The following is a 5,807-nucleotide window of genomic DNA, read 5'->3' as shown; positions in this document are numbered from 1 at the left end:
GGCCTTGCTCAGTGGGTTAACGATCCGGCGTTGCCGTGAGCTGGGGTGTAGGTCGCAGATGTGGCTCAGATCCCACGTTGCTTTAGCTGTGGCATAGACCAGCAGCTGTGGCTCCAATTGGACCCCTAGTCTGGGAATCTCCCTATGCCCTGGGTGTGGCCCTAAAAAAGCAAAAAATAAATAAATTATAAAAATTTTAAAAGTAAATAAAAATTTTTAAAAAAATGCCTGCTAGGAGTTCCCACTGTGGCACAGTAGGTTAAGAACCCAAAAGTATTGGCTCAGGTCACTGCAGAGGTGCAAGTTCCATCCCCAACCTGGCTCAGTAGGTTAAGGATCCGGTGCTGCCACAGCATCGATTGCAGCTGCGGCTCAGATTCAATCCCTGGCCTGGGAACTTCCATATGCTGCGTGAGTGCGGCCCTCAAACAAACAAAATGCCTGTGTTAGGATCTCACTGTGGAAGAAGCCAGGGTCAGCCACTCCTGTGCCCAAAGGAAAAAAAAAACAATTCAGTAGCCACTGTGGCTAGACCATAAAACAATCACCTCGGGACACGTTTATCGAGGACTTGATGTTTGCAAGAGCCCCAGGAGTGATGTCAGCATCTTTAAGCCCTGAGTCACAATGTGACAAGTGAGACACAGAGAGGAGGAGGGAGTTGCCTGAGTCTCATGGGAGCAAATGGCACAGCTGGGATCTCAGCCCCCAGTCTGACCCCAGAGCTGACGCCGGCATGCACCCTGCTCCTGGCATCCCTGGTAGAGGTGCAGGCCAGGCTGGCAGAGGTGCCAGCACATCCCACCCCTGCTCTGTACCATCTCCTGTGACAGGCCACTTACCACGGGAGGAAATGGGACCCCCAGAACTGCCCCAAGATCAGTTGTTTCCACTGAGGGTGGTTTTGCAGCTGTTGGGACCCTTGGCAATGTCTCGGAAGATGCTGGATTGACATTAACTGGTTGGAGGTGCTACTGGCATAGCTCCCTGTTGCATCAGCCCCGGGCACGCTGGTGCACCCCTGGGGGAGATGCCAGGTCCATGAGCTCCAACAGAGAACCTTCTTTTGCTGTACCAGAATTTGGGCCTTTGGCTTGTGCTGGCAAGAGTGGGCCACCGTTGGGGCCTCAAACCCTTTGCTGTGGTACAGAGGGTGCCACTGTGCCGGATGGCATTTGAGGAAAGGGTGTGGGAGAGGAGGGAAGGTCCCCACAGACATGGGGAGCAAAGGGTGACGTGAGCTCTGAATGCCATGCCCATCGCAGCCCACCCTCACCCGTGACTGCCTCCTCTGGAGCCTGTTGCTTCATCTTTCCCAGCTGGGAGCAAAACAAAAGCCATCATGCATCCAGATGCCTCTGGACAGACCCAGCCCGTGGGCGTGGAATGTGGATGATGGGACACATTCGAGCAGGGGGAGGGTGTGCTCCTCCTCTCGGGCCTATTCCGCCTGGATGGGTGGATTGATTAATGTGCCACTTACCAAGGATGCTTTAGTTGCAGCCATGGGAATCACTGTCCCACGGTCCCTTTTTTTTTTTTTTTTTTTTTAGGGTCGCACTCGATTCATATGGAAATACCCAGGCTAGGGGTCAAATCAGAGCTGCTCACAGCAACACTGGATCCTTAACTCACTGACTGGGGCCAGGGCTTGAACCCACATCCTCATAGATACAAGTCGGGTTCTTAACCCACGGAGCCACAACGGAACTCCTGTCCCACTTTCCCTCGTGTGGCCCTTGGGTCCTGTGGGCCCTGGGGCAGGGGTTGCCCTTTGTTAGAAACAAAATTAAGTGTTCCTTGGGGTCCAGAGGCCTCCGGGTTGGCACTGAGCCCCACCAGGGGAAGCAGATGTGGCCTCTGGCAGACCACCAGGTCAGATCAGCACCCCTTTTGGCTCTTCTCTGTCTCCCAGATCTAGAGGTCCCCGCGGCCAGCCACTAGGTGCTGAGGGTTATCCTTGGGGTGAAACGGGATGGACAGAAGCCACTTTTATGGGGCTTAGAGGCAGCCGATTTGGCTCAGCATCACACGAGGCACCAGCCATGGTGCAGCAAACAAGCTAGATTCAGGCCCTGCTCTCCCGGAGCTGGCGCACTAGTGGGAGGAACAGAATGCTGACAGATCCACAGATAAATGTAGAATGACGGTTGTGAAAAGCAAAGAGTCTGTGAGAGGGATAATAGGAGGAACCAACCTAGACTTTAGGGGAGACATGGGGCTGGCAGGGAGGCCTCCATGAAAAAGGACCGACGAAGCTGAGACCCAGGATGACCCCGAGGCAGCCAGGCGGTGTGTGTGTGTGCAGGCGCAGGTGTATCTGTGTGCAGGGCGTGCTCGCGGGGGATGGGGGCCGTGTACAATGGAGCGGGTGTTTGGGCAGAGGAGAGAAGGTGCTGGTGCTGCTGTCTGACCAGCAGGGCAGTGAGCAAGGCCTGGAGAGATGGGGAGAGAGCCCGCAGGGCGCCCAGGGGCGAGGCAGGCAGGACCTTGAAGGGCCTGTTGAGGATTTTGACATTTCTCCTCATTGCATTGAGAAGCAGGGCAGTGGCGTGATCAGATTTGTATTTTTGATAATCACTGGGCTGCTGGCGGATGATGCCTGGAGGGAGGTGGCACAGAGACTGGTTGGAGGACATCAAGTGTCAGGTGAGAGAGGATGGAGGCTTGGAGCGGTGTGATGGCTGTGGATGCCCTGAGCCCCCGCACCTCTGTTCCCTACCTTGGGAGATGATTTGGTGGGAGTCAATGAAATATTGGACATGTCAACACAACACACCATGGGTTATGTAGCCCAGCACACACAACTGGGTTAAAGTCTTCGATGTCTATTACCTCCCTCACTTAAAAGCAACTGGTGACATGGAGGTCCCGTTGTGGTGCAACAGAAACAAATCCACCTAGTATCCTTGAGGATGCAGGTTCGATCCCTGGCCTCACTCAGTGGGTTAAGGATCCAGAGTTGCTGTGAGCTATAGTGTAGGCCACAGATGCGACTCAGATCCTGTGTTGCTGTGGCTGTAGCTGCAGCTCAGATTAGACCCCTAGCCTGGGAACTTCCATATGCCGCAGGTGGGCCTTCAGTGGTTAACGAATCCAACTAGGAACCATGAGGTTGCGGGTTCAATCCCTGGCCTTGCTCAGTGGGTTAACGATCCGGCGTTGCCGTGAGCTGTGGTGTAGGTTGCAGACGCGGCTCGGATCCCGCGTTGCTGTGGCTCTGGCGTAGGCTGGTGGCTACAGCTCCAATTCGACCCCTAGCCTGGGAACCCCATATGCCGAGGGAGCAGCCCAAGAAATGGCAAAAAGACAAAAAAACAAAACAAAACAAAAAAAAACTGGTGGCAGCCTTCCCCATGAGCAGCAAATTCTAGATTCATAAGAGAAGCTACTAGGATGATGTGTGAAATGGTTTCTCAGGATTCCTTCAGCAGCTGAAGCCCAAGCCTGTGAAGGGATGCTGGGGCTTCTTCTTTGTTGTTCTTTTTTTGTGTGTGTTGTTCAGTTTGGGGCGGGGGGGGGGGGGGCATGCCTGAGGCATTCGGAAAGTTCCAGGGCCAGGATCAAACCAGCATCACAGCAGTAACAAGAGTTCCAGCAATGAGACACTAGATCCTTAACCCACTGAGCCACCAGGGAACTCCTGGGGCTTCTTCTTAAGAGAAAATCCTCAGTGGATGCTTCGTTTCCCAATGACTTGCTCTCATTTCACCTCCCAAGTTATCAGTGCCCATGTCCAGCTCACAGGCAGGGGGGACTTTGGTGCCTTGGGCCCTTGAGGGTGACAGGACTTTAGAGAGTACTCAGGGCTCAGTGAGCCCAGTGGGTTCCGACTGGGGTGGGTTTGGAGGACGGTGGAGAATGTCATTTATCTCTGATTGAAAATACCATTGCGGCGTTCACCTCTTGTGGCACAGCAGTTAAGGATCAGGTGTAGTCACTGCAGCAGCTTGGGTTGCTGCTATGGCGCAGGTTCAATCCCTGGCCCGAGAACTTCCACATGCCTTGGACACGACTAGAAAAAAAGAAAGAAAGAAAGAAATACAGTTGTTCCGTGGAGACGATGGTTGTTAATGACATCAATACTCTAGAGGACAGTGGCAGTATTTTTCATTAGGTAAAGGAGCTTTGGCCCACTGGAAACTTCAGGTAAATGCCTGATGATCTCAAATGAGCTCGAAAAGGCCAGAGAAGGCTGGAGGGGACATGTGAGATCAGTTTTGAAAGCAGACAAATAAATGGAAGATGGACCTCCAGAACAACAAGGCAGGGAGTTCCCGTCGTGGCTCGGCAGGTTAAGAACCCGACATAGTGTCTGTCAGGATGTGAGTTCAACCCCTGGCCTTCCTCAGTGGGTTAAGGATCTGGCATTGCCACAAGCTGTGGTCACAGATGTGGCTTGATCTGGCATTGCTGTGGCTGTGGCAGCTGCAGCTCCAATTCAACCCCTAATCCGGGAACTTCCATATGCCTTGGAAAAAAAGACCTCCCCCAAGGACAGCAGTGTCATTGACTCAAGAATCGAGGAGTTCCCGTCGTGGCGCAGTGGTTAACGAATCCGACTAGGAACCATGAGGTTGCGGGTTCGGTCCCTGCCCTTGCTCAATGGGTTAACGATCCGGCGTTGCCGTGAGCTGTGGTGTAGGTTGCAGACGCGGCTCGGATCCCGCATTGCTGTGGCTCTGGCGTAGGCTGGTGGCTACAGCTCCGATTGGACCCCTAGCCTGGGAACCTCCATATGCCGCGGGAGCGGCCCAAGAAATAGCAACAACAACAACAACAACAAAGACAAAAGACAAAAAAAAAAAAAAGAATTGAGCGAAGGACATTTGAAAATAGAGAAGATTTTGTGATGAATTAGAATCCAAGAAGGGCTGGGACTGCCTGCTTAGAAGCGCCTTTTATTTGGACACCACAGGCCATCCTGGGTGGGATGTGTGCGTGTGGGAAAAAAAAAGAGAGAGAGAAAAATAGCTGTAATATAATTGACCAGAGGCCTTTGGTGCTGGCCCAAACAGATTAGACCCTGGGGTCTGAAATGCAAGCCCAGAGGGGGTTTTCGATCCAAATGACATGTCTTCAGACTTCCCTGCTCCTCCCTGCAGCTCACCCATTTGCAGACCAGCCAGCTTCCATGTACAGCCCCGGGGGGCAGCCTTGGCCAGTGAACAGGACAAACCCTTGGGACCCCCTGCAGGAGTGTTTGGTTTCCGTGGAGCTTCTCTTGGTTTATCTACTTATCAAATCCGGGGCCAGGGACTGCATCCTGCCATGGTTTATTAATAACTATACCTAACACATGCTCCTTGGGGGCAGCCGGGGAAGCCAGTCCCAGAGCCCAGGCTGGCATCACGCTCTTCCTCGGGGTGTATGCCAGGCTGTCTGAGACAGTCCCGGGGGATGAGCGGCTCCTTAAAAGGGAAGTGACCCCGCTGGACTCCCCTTGCCCAGTCTTTGCGGGGGAGGGGGGGGCTGCCTGGTTCAGCTTCAGTGGGGGCAGAAGACAAGAAAGATGGACCAACAGAAGTGGGCGGAGCTCCACCATCGCCCAGGAAACTAAGCCCGGGAGGGGGACAGGCAAGACTGGCTCCAGGTGGTTTGGCAAGTTGGATGCCGAGCTGGGACCAGAATCCTGTTTTCCCGGGGGGGGGGGCGCCTCCTGAGGCCAGGAATCTTTCCACTGTGTAACTGCTGTTGATCTCCCCAAGAATGGAGACTGCAGCGTTTGACGGACACCTTCTTGCACAGTATCGTGGCTCTTAACAGCAGGCAGGGGACACACAGACCCAGCCGCCTTGACCTAGATT

Source organism: Phacochoerus africanus, chromosome 14 (genome assembly GCF_016906955.1).
Source record: "Phacochoerus africanus isolate WHEZ1 chromosome 14, ROS_Pafr_v1, whole genome shotgun sequence".
NCBI lineage: Eukaryota > Metazoa > Chordata > Mammalia > Artiodactyla > Suidae > Phacochoerus > Phacochoerus africanus.
The sequence above is the reverse complement of the archived record's forward strand: the minus strand, read 5'-3'. Positions refer to the sequence as shown.